This window comes from Patella vulgata, chromosome 9, assembly GCF_932274485.2.
Source record: "Patella vulgata chromosome 9, xgPatVulg1.2, whole genome shotgun sequence".
Lineage (NCBI taxonomy): Eukaryota > Metazoa > Mollusca > Gastropoda > Patellidae > Patella > Patella vulgata.
The window spans coordinates 637,514-651,441 of NC_065887.2; the positions used below are offsets into that span (position 1 = coordinate 637,514).

Below are 13,928 nucleotides of genomic sequence, written 5' to 3' on the forward strand. Positions count from 1 at the left end.
AAATGCATTATGGTACACGATGTGTTTTCCAATGGTAAAATGTTTATTTCGTCTTAAATATTGGATATCAGAAGCCCATCTTTTCCCGGTAAGATCACATCATCGATGTTGATTTAAATTGACAAATAATTTGTGTTTTCAATGTCGAATACTTTGGATGATATTGAGTTTAAGACTTAGCTACTTTAATGTTAAATAATCATATTATGTTAAGTACATATTGGTGTGGGACTAAGCTGTAAGAAATTTGATATTTTAATCACATATATATGTTAAGTACATATTGGTAAGGGGTTATTTAAGAAATTTGATACTTTACACTATAAACCTCAGAATGCCTCGTTCGGCATTTCTGTCCAAACGAGGCAAAAACGTGTCAAAATTTTTGCCCCGATTTTGCCTCGTAACGAGGTAAAAAAAATACCTCGTTTCTCTGGAGTTCCAAAACGTGTTTTTTTAAATTGCCCTGTTTTTGGAACGAGGTATTTTGTTCAGAACGAGGCTGGGTAAAATTGCCTCGTTTACTAAACGAGGTATTTTATCCAAGATAATTATTAGCGGTATTTGCTGTCAACAAATAGAGCCATACAAATAATGTTCGGACCATCATGTGACCAATTGCAGATCTACAAATTAGATTATTTATTTGGGACATGATATTGTTCATAGTTATGGCTTACTACACTGGAGTTCTATTGTGTATAATAAACGCTTCCCAAGCAAAACAAAACATAACAATGTCACGTGACAATATTACATACGGCGGATACAAGCGCTCTTTGATTACATGCTGTTTGGTTTGATTATTAAATAATACGGTAATCTGTATTTATGGGAAAAGGAGAATGAATTTCCCCAAATCCAAAACTAGATGACTGGAATATTTATTGAATGGAAAGTGAATATTTTATAAACAAAAATATTCGGATTTGCAGTTTTCTAGCTTAGGTGGATTTGTGATTTGAATCTAGAACTCAGTGTTTTATACATTTTATTATAAAATTGTAATAAATGTTTTACATGAATGAATAAAATCTACAATTTAAAAAAATACAATAACATTGTGATTTGGCGCTCTACAAATCACTAAAAGTATAACAATTGCTTGTTGAAAAGGCGTTACTAATATGTTTTTTTTCCCAATGAAGCAAAACCTACTTTGAAATATATTCAAAAAGAATGCGTCCTTTACAGATTTCAATATAACCACAAATGGTTGATTGTTTTAATGCTTAGATAAGTATGGGCATATGCCATACAATGTGCTATGAGGGAAATTTTGCCCAGGCAGCGGAACTATGGCCTATTGTTATACATCTATCGACTTTCAACAGCCAAGGGACACACGGACCTTGGGGTTTTTTTTGTCCCATCTGAATAACTAGACATCTGTTTTTCTCAGGCACTCCGTTTGAACTGCACCACTGACAAAGGGAAACCCCCGCTGGAAAATCCTGATGAACTTTCTCGGCCAATGCATTGATAGGAAATAGCATAGATCCAATATTAGTAATCTAGATAACGAATGGATACCAAAATAGTCTCATAGATTGGTCCTAGAAAGTATATATATTGTGTATTGTAATGTGGCCGACAAAGGAGGTTATAATATCATCGTATGGCCCCGTAGAATTACCCAAAACAACCATATTTTGCTTAAAACTGTTATTTATCAATACCGGTATACTTATTGAGGTTTTTTCTATGTTGGGCTTTCTGTGATTATAAAGAAAAAAATCATTGAAATGTTCAAAGAAATATAGACCAAGAAAATTACACCATGGATTTAAAATAGAAGTCAATTAGGGGGAGAGAATTAGGCCTACTAGCTGACTCCTTTATTAGGGTTGTCTTTCTTGCTTTTATCTTCCATTTATTTACGTTTTTGTTGTCTCAGAGATGGACTATTATATAAAAAAAAGTTGAAAATCGTAAAGTTTAGGAAATGTTAATCATATAATGATGAAAAAAAAAATAAGAGCATATGATAAGAAAAATGTGTTTGAAATTGAAGGCTCTATAATTAGCCTATAATTAAGGCCGTGTTGAATTGATTCCTTGTTTCTCCTGCCACCACTCTGGCAATCATGTGCGGTAGTGCGGTAAACACAACACAAAGTGGGTTTCAAAACACAAAGTGGTCTGGCATAATACCTATATAGTCTGAGGGTTGTGTACCATTTTTAATAATATTATAAATAATCTAGTTATATTATTGGTTAGAATAAAAACACAGATAATATTTAATTAAATAAATTTAATTACAAACTAAAATTTGGTAACAAGTGGCTTCTTTGTTTAACTTTTTAAAAAATGAAATAACCATATTTTGATATAAATTTTCCGTATTCTTGTGTTAAAATACAATGGAAACATTCCAGTTATAATTTGATTCGCTTGTTGAGTTCTAGATGGTTTCGATAATATCATCGAACGTGAAAGTGCTGGGAATAACCACCAAAGTCGAGTCGAGATAAGTAAATTCGCGTACCGGTCGGCCTAATTTATTTATTGATGTTCAAGGAAATAATAGTGGTCCCGTTTGTTCGTTCGTTTGTTAAACTCCAGAAACGAGCGAACGGGGCCACTATTATTTCCTTGAACATCAATAATTTAGGCCGACCGGTACGCGAATTTACCTATGTCCCGGCATAGCTCACCATTTTGTAAGGCGTGCGTTATTTATTACACAAGATATGATTGGGTAATACTTGAATAATAATGACATGAGTTATAATTTTAGCCAATGAAAAAATTGATTATTCGGGTTCGCGGTTGAATATCAGCGATTGTCTTACAGTTTATAATATGCTTTCTCATTAGCCGAAATGACTGCTACACGCGCCATTTTGCGGAATTCATCCAATCATATACAGTGTAACTTATTCCATAGCATGCGGGCCCCTACATGTGTATTATCAACCGGATCCATTCACTTGATTTGATATTTGTTTATTCGGTGCAATGCCTATTTTCTGTCTTGTCCGCAGGTTTATCTTGTAGATTTTTGTTTTGCGTGTAGTGCGGCCCCCTGCACTTACTTATTTAGTTCGTAACGAGGAATAAACAACGAGAATTGACTTCTGATGTTTGGTAGAATTTTATTTAGATGTTATTAACGTAATTTTTTGAATATTTTTTTTTGTGTTAAAAACGTAAGCGCACGATTTTCGGGGTCCTCGACCTAAGCGCGCGAGCGAGGAGAAACAAGGAATCAATTCAACACGGCCTAAGGTATCAGTATGGAACGGATCGTAATCGTACGGTATTCACTTCTGTCAGACTGATATTCAGGAACGTAAAGTTATCAGTCTGGAACGGATCGTAATCGTGCGGTATTCACTAAGGTCATACTGATATTTAGGAACGTAAAGAAGACCATTTTACTAACCGTCTCCATTTTAAGAAAGAGCAGATATAAATATATGATTATATCGACAGAATCTCCACACGAATCTTTAATTTAGTAGAAGAAGAGCAAGTTGATCATTGTCGCCATATTTGAGCTATTTCTCTATTGGTTGTATATGCATTAAGGCGTGGATCTAACCAACCCGAGTAGCTCATTATTGAGCCGAGAGATTAATGAAATGAAATTGGGGTTTAATGACCCGCATTCCTTCACTATTCAGGCTAATGAACACGAGGCGTTCAAGCCAGCTCTTTATTCACAGAGCCGCCTGGCTCCCCTGAGAGACTTTCACTGACAACTAGTCATTGTCGAGACTAATGATTTTTATCGCCGCTGTTGATCAATATATATATTAAATAATAGCCCGAATTTAAGTATACCAAAAGTTAAAGAAATATAACCAGTTTTTGAGCCATTCAGATATGACTGCCAAAATTGAAATCAGCGCACATGTTTTTTTAGGCTAAAGTCTAACCATAAAACTTAGTGTCCATACATAATAAATATTTTATTCCATTAATCAATTCCATTCCGCCATTGGTTTGTCCTAAACTCGTCATTTGTGTTCATGGGCATCAGGGTCGAGATGGCAACGTTATATGTTTTATTCGTCTAATTTACTATAAAACATCATTCGGTTTGCCTCACGGGTTAACGGCATATTAATAGCTTTATTCACTGAGATGGTTCCTTTACTTATAGTTTATTTTTCGAATTGCTTTTTGTATTTATTTAAATGGAAATATTTAGCACCTTCTTGTTAAACCGTTGAAAGATTTAAAGTTTGGATTAAGGTTAAGTGAGTGTGGGTCAAAGATGCCGCTGGCAGAGTGTGTATAGGGTGTTAAAGTTTAAAAGTTATTCCCTACAAGGTGGTTCTACGGTTCTTACCATAGAATTCAGCTGTGAAATAACACAGTTTCTTTCATTATGTGTACAACAATAAAACTAGTCTAAACCACGGTGCTGTGATGTATGCATCTAAATGTTTCGACGACCCACCAATCAGTAGTTGCATGATGATTAAATTTATCGGATATGGAATGTGAAAATGCTTTGGAACTTTCAACTGTAACACGTTGCAATAATTACTCAATATAAGCCAAAAGGATCCGCCTTGTTCATTTATAATCCGGCCCTGTCTTCAGTATTAAAATATAAAATTGAACACAAAGTATATTTAGTAATCCGTATTGTAGTAATGGCAATCACGGCTTGTGTTTTTTTGTTTTGTTTTTTGTTGTTTGTTTTTTTTGCAAAATATAAAATAATTACGATGTCGTTTAACACTCACAATAACATATTTGGTTACCGGCCATTCAGCCATTCAGGTCGTACATGTGTCAAGTATACAGTCATATATACAAACGCCTAACTATAGAAGCCTACCATTCTTAATTTCTACTTTTCGCCCTCCAAAACACGAAAGTCGAAAAGTAGCAGTTACGACCAAATGTGAGGTGACAGCAACGCTATACAAGCCAAAATCGACTCGAAAATAGGAAATCAAGAAATAATACACTGCGATAATAGCGCCCCTCGTTTTTTTTCCTAATTTCTTATTTTCGACTTGCATTTTGGCTTGTATACCGTCTTGTCGACTTTCGACTTAGTCATATTTTTGTATTTATTGATGTCAGTAAGATGTTACTATGGAGAACGTAAATTTCAGATTATACATTCCAGACTTCGTAATTGTAAAAGTGCTCTAAACTTCCATAGATTTTTAATGCATATTTCACATAATCCGACATGCAGTTGTGGTCATACGCAAGAAGACAGCAACCATTATTTTCTACACTGCCCAAATTATTCGTCTCAGCGTATCTCAACATTAAATACCCTCCCATTTAAATCCATAAATACAAAAGCGTTCCTATATGGCGATACCAACGAAAGTAACCTGTTCAACAAAGTGAGTTTTAGTAAAGTTCACAAGTATTTAAAACTAAACAAGCGCTTTGAATAGATAAGGTAATTGTCAGGCGACGATGATTGGTGTTAAATAGTGATGATGACGATGATGATGACCATGAAGATGATTTATTTATATATTTATTTATATACTAGAAGAATGCCCGGCTTCGCTCGGGGGTCATAACTCCGAAACCGGAAGTGGTAGACTAACGCCACCTGGCCTATGTTACTCCCCAGTCCGAGCTACCCCTATACCCCAAATTTCAGACTCGGAAATGACAACGTGAATGATGGATCAGTCGAACGACAGAGTGAATGACAGGAGTTTTCCAGTCGAATAATAAAGATAATGGCAACTCTGGTCATAGCATATCTGTTTATAATATATTTCATATAAATGTTTATACACGTATTTGAAAAATACATTTAGGTCTACGTGTAATGTTGAATGTATAAATTCGGAAATGTTTTGATCTCTTGAACTGTATTATTTAAAATACACGATTAACGTATTAAATTGTAAATAATGAATCAAGCCAAGACATGTATTAAATGTTTAAAATGTTTTATTGAATTGGAATAGAAACTGAAAACAGATTAACACCCCGTGTGAGATATTTCATTCAAATATTGTGAAAGGGTTGGTAATAAAATTAAAATTGTCATTGTGTCATTTTAATAACATTGAATCGTCCTATTCTGTTACGTAGTCGTCTCAACATATTGTTGTCATGGGTTACTTCTGCTAAACAACTCAATAGAAACGAGTAAAGTATTATAAAAGAAATTATGTCTAAAGAGTTCTTCATGACATGTATTGACTGTAAGACACAAAGCGTACAGGATCTAAGTGTGATGTTAAAGGTCAACACGCAAATATTAATATGCCGTTAACCCGTGAGGCAAACCGAATGATGTTTTATAGTAAATTAGACGAATAAAACATATAACGTTGCCATCTCGACCCTGATGCCCATGAACACAAATGACGAGTTTAAGACAAACCAATTGCGGAATGGAATTGATTAATGGAATATAAATTTTATTATGTATTGACAATACTTTTCTGGTTAGATTTTAGCCTAAACACGACGTGTGTTGGTGACAATTTTGGCAGTCATATCTGAATGACTCAAAAACTGTTTATATTTCTTTAACTTTTGGTATACCTAAATTCGGGCTATTATTTATGGTAGAAAGATATAATAAAATGACCTAAAGCTTTAAAACATATTTTTAAATATGTTGTAGCACCCTAAATTGAATTTGAAGCACCAGGGATAAATAAATAAAAATAGCTATAATGCATGATTTTATTGTAACTAGTGAACTGATAAATATTGTACAATTTATCTAAAGAGTACATTTATGAAAACGTGGTACTTTTCTGATATCTAGTTGAATTAACACTTACCCAGATCTTGGCATAAGCATGACTTAAAATGATCACGGCTAAAACAATTCCGTGCGAATCAAGAATTCTTTATGTAAGAATAGAGCTTTATAAGACCGTAAATGCACCACACATTATGTCTCCATAAGATGGTAGCTATAATCTTTCAATCCAATCCCCTAATTAAGTATACCCCCACCCAATCATAAAAAAATAATAACATAGCAAAACGGTGTTTAATTCTGATCATCTAAATTATCAAATGATATTCGCCGAAGTAGTAACAGAGAAGGGCGTGTTTTAAGATATACATAATGTATCTTACTATTTTTCGCTTATATAATTTGATTTTCAAATACAAACCATTAATACTTATCTTAGCATTAAAACAATCAACCATTTGTGGTTATATTGAAATCTGTAAAAGACGCATTCTTTTTGAATATATTTTTAAAAAATAATAAGTTAAGTACAACAGTCCAGTAGGTTTTGCTGCATTGGAAAAAAACATATTATTAACACTTTTTCAACAAGCAATTGTTATACTCTTAGTGATTTGTAGAGCGTCAAATCACAATGTTATTGTACTGTTTTAAATTGTAGATTTTATTCATTCATGTAAAACATTTATTACAATTTTATACATAATAGAACTCCAGTGTAGTAAGCCATAACTATGAACAATATCATGTCCCAAATAAATAATCTAATTTGTAGATCTGCAATTGGTCACATGATGGTCCGAACATTATTTGTATGGCTCTATTTGTTGACAGCAAATACCGCTAATAATTATCTTGGATAAAATACCTCGTTTAGTAAACGAGGCAATTTTACCCAGCCTCGTTCTGAACAAAATACCTCATTCCAAAAACAGGGCAATTTAAAAAAAAACACGTTTTGGAACTCCAGAGAAACGAGGTATTTTTTTTACCTCGTTACAACGAGGCAAAATCGGGGCAAAAATTTTGACACGTTTTTGCCTCGTTTGGACAGAAATGCCGAACGAGGCATTCTGAGGTTTATAGTGTTAGTGAGAAATACCAAGTTATCAATCTAGTTATTAGGTAATGTGTCTTTATAAAAAAAACATAGAAAATACTCAATTTGCATCCCCACCGACGATTTAAATTTTTGATGGTCTATTGTTTTAGTTGATTGTATTTTTTATTTTCTCTCTCAATAAAATAAATTGATATATTTTTTTTTAATGTAGAGATGAAAAGAAGAAAATGGCTATAATTGTTGCTCCATCTGTAGCCAGTGTACTGATTGTAGCTGTTTTGATCGCTTGTATAGCTTGGTGCTGTCAAAAACGAGCTAAAGCCAAGAAAAAAACGGCAAAACTTACGGCCAAGATGACTGGCTGGGATGAGGAAGTGGTGAGTATTTATTTGATGATGTACACCAATTGGCATGCACCTAAAAGAACCCTTGACAGTCGGAGTTCGAAATAAGAGTAGACCGTTATCCAGGAGGACTTTCCCTCATAGCACACTGCACACATGTCCATCTTCATTATCCCAGGGCAGAAGATAAGGACATTAAACTCCGTATCATTTCATTTATTTGATCATACTTAAAACATATGAATAACTGGATTATGTTAATGTTTTTTATACAGCCGCATTGTGGTCGTATATTGCCGTCGCCTCCATCTGTATGAGCGTTGCTTGGCAACCTATGTTTTATATATGAATTAAATTAAAAAAAGAAAAACAGTGATCATACATCCTTGTGTTATATAACTCTTTGTAGATTTGATCAAATGTGACCATTAGAATTAACACATAGCTGAAGGGAAAAACTCCATTTAATCAAATTATCTGTTCTCTAAACATTTGTCACTGTGTTGATTTTGAGAAATGAAATGGGGTTTAACATCCTACTTTTCTGAACCAACTGGGCTGATGAAAACGGTAGATAAACAATTTACTGTAGTAGTTACTGATTTTAAAAGAATTAAATTTTTGTAATAAATTCAAGTTTGTTTAGGGCCACTTCATATTTTTCTAACATTTTTTATTCAGCCTCTTACACCTACGACAGCTAAACCTGACCTTGCTCAGTTAAAATTGATAAAGGAATACGATTTACGACGTGGAGGTATTATTGGCTCTGGAGCATTTGGTACTGTCTATAAAGTAAGTAATTATTCCTTTAACTGTCAGATTTTCCAGGAGGCCATTTTGCAGGTCATGACCTATAAGTAAAAATGACAAAAAATGTTAGATATTTTATACCACTGAATAAAGGAATTCAAGATCTTTCCAAAAAATATATACATTAACTGCGACAGTTGGAATTTGAAAAGGTGTAGATAAAAATTCCACTGTTTGGGCAAAATTCTACCCCTTCTATTGTATACATGACCATAAGAATTACAATTACTATATGTTAGTCTCAAAATAACCAAAAGTATTGTGTTGATGATACATTAACCATATGTTAGTCTCACAATAACCAAAGGTAGTGTGTTGATGAGACATTAACCATATGTTAGTCTCAAAATAACCAGAGGTATATAGTGTTGATGATACATTAACCATATGTTAGTCTCAAAATAACCAAAGTATTGTGATGACACGATGTCAAATTCCATTCTAGTCATGTAACAATTGCAAACATACTAGAGAAAATATATTTTATAATTATTTGTTTTTCGCTGCTTTTTTTTTTTCTAAGGATTTTGGATTCCAGAAGGTGAAAATGTTAAAATTCCTGTGGCTATAAAAGTTTTACAGGAAGGAACCTCACCCAATCAGAATAAAGAATTGTTGGAAGAGGCTCGTGTCATGTCGTCAGTAGAACATCAGTATTGTGTCAGGATATTGGCAGTCTGTATGACGGCACAAATGATGTTAATAACGCAGCTCATGCCTCTCGGATGTCTTCTGGATTACGTGCGAAAAAACAAAGATCACATTGGATCGAAAGTTTTGTTGAATTGGTGTACACAAATTGCTAAGGTGAGTAGAATCGCAGTTTTATCCACAAAAACAATCTTTTAGTTCCTGAAAACCCCCAACAATCCTTAAGATGCAACACTGACAAGGGGGAGTTAACAAGCTAGCATCTTACCCACTGAGCCACAGATAGGATTATGCAAGAGCTAAATCTGCCTATTGTAGGTCTTTGTTTAGGTCTGAAATGTTTTCTAAAGTATTAATTAGACATTAATTAACTGATCCAGGCCTTAATCAACTCTAGATGGTATCAGATTTCTCCAATATACACCAGGATCTAGCTGCCTTGTGCATGATGCCTGTCTGTAGAAAGTCATATACACCAGGATCTAGCTGCCTAGTGCATGATGCCTGTCTGTAGAAAGTTATATACACCAGGATCTAGCTGCCTTGTGCATGATGTCTGTCTGTAGAAAGTTATATACACCAGGATCTAGCTGCCTAGTGCATGATACCTGTCTTTAGAAAGTGATGTACTTCAGCCTCCAGATATCTAAAGATAATTATTTAAACATCCTGATCTACAGAGAATTAAAGATGATCTGGAAATTGTAATCATGCTCTTACTGCCTGGTGCATGACAACTGTTAATACCTATACTCCTGATATCCCATTTTAAAAATAAACTTTAATTGTTTTTGTGGAAAGGTGTACAAAGTGATATACTCCCGGGACCGTGTTCACTAAAATATGTTAAGAATGCAGCTTTTTCATTGGTTAATAGCTTAAATTTGTACTAGGATTTAAAGCCTCAGCCAATGAAAACCTTTCATCCTTAAGATATTTTAGTTCACGATTTCATGAATAAGGTCCGAGATATCCCATTTTAAAAATTAACTTTTTGTTTTTGTAGAAAGAAATTGTTTTCTCATTTTTAACCTCACATAATATAAAATGCTATCAGGTTTGGTGGAATTGTTAATAAGATAAAATTCTGTATAATTGTAAATACTTGTAATAAAGAGGATATTAATTCAATATATCATAGATCTAATATCAGTAATAATCCAAATACGACACATAGCAAATATTTTAATTTATTAAAAAACGAATTCCATATCATTTTTTTTTCTTTTTCATTTTTTTTTGTTTAGTAGCTTAGAGTTTCTAATCAAATCGTGGAAACGTGTTGTTTTAAAATCAATTGGTTCAAATAGATCATTAAAAGGTAAACAAAAGTAAACAAAAATCATAATTTCTTTTCTTAAACTATGTTAAGCCAATATTCTCTATATAATGAAATGAAATGGGGTTTAAAAGTTCTTATTTCCTGCAAAAACTGGGCTGATGAAGACAATCATACATCGTACAGTGTGCTATGAGGGGAATTTTACCTGGACAGTGGCACTACGACCTACGCTTTATTTCAATTTCTGACTGTTAATGGTTCTTTTAGCTTACTTGCTGCCCATCGTGTAAACGGGACCTAGGTCTTTCATCTGATCCGGAACGACTAGACATCGTTCGGTCTATATAAAGACAGTTGTAAATCCTGTTTTAGTTTACGTGCTGCCCATCGTGTAAACGGTACCTGGATCTTTCATCCCATCCCGAACGACTAGACACTGTTCTGTTGATATAAATACAATACAATTTTAAATCCTATTTTATTTGTATATTTACCAAAAGTTTTATAAATTTTATCAATCATATTGAAATTTTATAAACTGTAATTCCAAAACTTAGGGTTTTTTTTAAAAAAATTATTTTGAATTAATGTTTTATTTTCATGCAGTGATTTTAAAGTAGCCATTTTAAAGGGGCACAATTGTCAGCCATGTTTTAGATAGTCTTGGATACCCAGAACAATCTGAATGATAGAGACTATGTATTACATTCATTTGCCTAAAATAAATGTTATTAATAAATTATGTTTTTAGGGGCCAGAATACAAATGTAAATTCGATATCTCAATTTTGTGAAAATTTTGGACCTTATTCACAAAAACTAAATTATTTGAGGGATGCAACAATTTCATTGGTTGAGATTTGAAATCATAGTACAAATTTGATCTTTTCGCCAATAAAAAAGCCACCTTTCTTGAAATATTTTAGTTTAAATTTTTGTGAATAAGACCCTTGATGTTAATTACGTAATATGTTGAATAAAATCTCTTTTTCAACCTACATGAAAGCCAACCTAAAATTTAAAAATTTATAAAAATAAGTAATTCAGCTGGACACCATGATCATATGATAACTGAGGTATCCAGGCTGGATAATCGTGACTTAGTCTTGATTGTCAAGTACTGCTGCTACGGTATTAAATTCTCAATGATTCAACTTCAAGTAGTCATAATTTTGCTCAGAATAAAGTAATTTGAATGATATTTTCAATATTATCTATTTATCAACTGGTATATCAAGAAAGTCCAGGTTTTTTTTTATCTAAATCTTACATAATACATCTTTAAGAAGAAATCAACAACATAACCATTTTTATCCAAATTTTAAATATATTTTTAGCTTTATATATATATTTATCCACAGAGTCTGTAAGATATTTATCATTTGAACCTTGAATTAGGACAAAATGGGTCTAAAAGCACACATCAAAGTAATATGAATGTATATATACAATGATTTCAAAATTAGTCAGAAACCATAGAGTAGAGTACACGACTCGTGTACCTAATTTAAAATGTTCATTATGTATTAAATATTGGATATTATAATTAAGATCCCATATTTCTTATGGCAAGATAACAATATCAATAGTGATTGAAATGGACCAATATTGAATTCTACTTCATGTTTTTAATTTCGAATATTATAAAAAAATAGTTAGAGGTTAAGCTCCTTTAATATATTTAAATGAAAAGTAAAATATATATATAGATGTACCCGGAAGCTATATCACGTGATTTAGACAGATTAATTATCATACTAAACTTACGCTGTCTGTCTATAAATAGCTCGGTTTGATAACAGACAGGAAGTAGAGTAGATAGTTCTCTGGGTGCTGAATGAATAATTATAACCTGTTACTTCCTGTGATGTATTTGATTTCAGTAAGTTCTTAGTTCTTGTATAACCTGTTATATACACAGCTGTTGTTATATTATATAACCAACTACCTGATATATCGTGTGAGTTAATATGATGATCATGTCAGATGTATAATATACAAATTAATAATAAAAATATTTCTTTCAAACACTAGAAACTCACAGTTCTTATTTTGTTGTATCCAGCTGTTATGTTTTTTATACCCTCTTATCGTGGAGTATGTAACAGAATACATTGAAAAGAAAACGGGGCCTAACAGTACACTGATCCATGTGGTACTCCAGCTTTTGTATTTGTAATTTTCATTATTAATATAAAAAGAACCAGTTTTACTTGATTTTTGGACCAGGGACTGGTTATCTTTTTCTTGTTGTGGCGGTGGGGGGGGGGGTAAGTATTACAGGTGTCAGGTTATTATAATAACAATAGGGTTTTCTGTATGTGAGTCGCCGACAGGCCGCAATACTTATTCCTTATACCCAGAGGATGATCCCTATTGTTTTGGTACATGCCCGACCCCCAGGGGCAGAGCCACGCCCATTTCTTGTATTTGTTTGTCGTCTACAGGCCGCATTTCATAACGTAGAGCCTCGCCCATTTTCTTTTTGTGTGTCGCCTACATGCCACAATTCTTAATCAATCGTCTTGAAAAATGTTTATATTTATTCCATATACCCTAAGGATGATCCATATTGTTTTTGGTGCATGCCCAACCCCCAGGGACAGAGCCACGCCCATTTCTTGTATTTGTTTGTTTGTCGTCTACATCCCTATTGTTTGTGATGAATGCCCAACCAACAGGGGCAGAGTCACGCCCATTTTCTTTTTGTGTGTGTGTCACTTACAGGCCGCAATTCTTAATCGATCGTCTTGAAAACTTTTCATACTTATTCCTTATACGCTTAGGCTAACCTATTTTTTTGGTGCATGCCCGCCATATTTATGGAGATATGTAAGGATAGCAACTATTTATTTTGGTGCATGGCCCGACCCCCAGGGATGTGGTATCGCACCCACATTTTTGTTACTTTTTATCTGTAAACACAGGTTGAAATAATTAACATATTTTGTTTCAATTCAGCATATCAATCATTTCAATAACAGGGTGGTACCTATTTTTATTGTTCCATATCCACCCCCCCGGGGCAGAGCCACGCCCAATTTTTTGTATTTATCGTCTACAGGCTGCAATTCTGAATGGATCATCTTGGAACTTTGCATATTTATTCCTT

General features: G+C 33.4%; 1 long non-coding RNA gene across 3 annotated transcripts in view; it reads left to right on the top strand.

The window, feature by feature from the left end:
- The window catches only part of LOC130014229 (uncharacterized), a 30,220-nt gene that overhangs the window by 3,254 nt on the left and 13,038 nt on the right, over positions 1-13,928 (top strand). The window contains exons 2-5 of one of the 3 annotated variants that reach the window (XR_008789186.1): positions 7,939-8,104; positions 8,753-8,866; positions 9,408-9,691; positions 9,916-12,964. This is a non-coding gene — a long non-coding RNA (uncharacterized LOC130014229). Of the gene's footprint in view, positions 1-7,938; positions 8,105-8,752; positions 8,867-9,407; positions 12,966-13,928 lie in introns of those variants that run through there. The other 2 variants (XR_008789185.1, XR_008789184.1) reach the window with 2 other exon arrangements.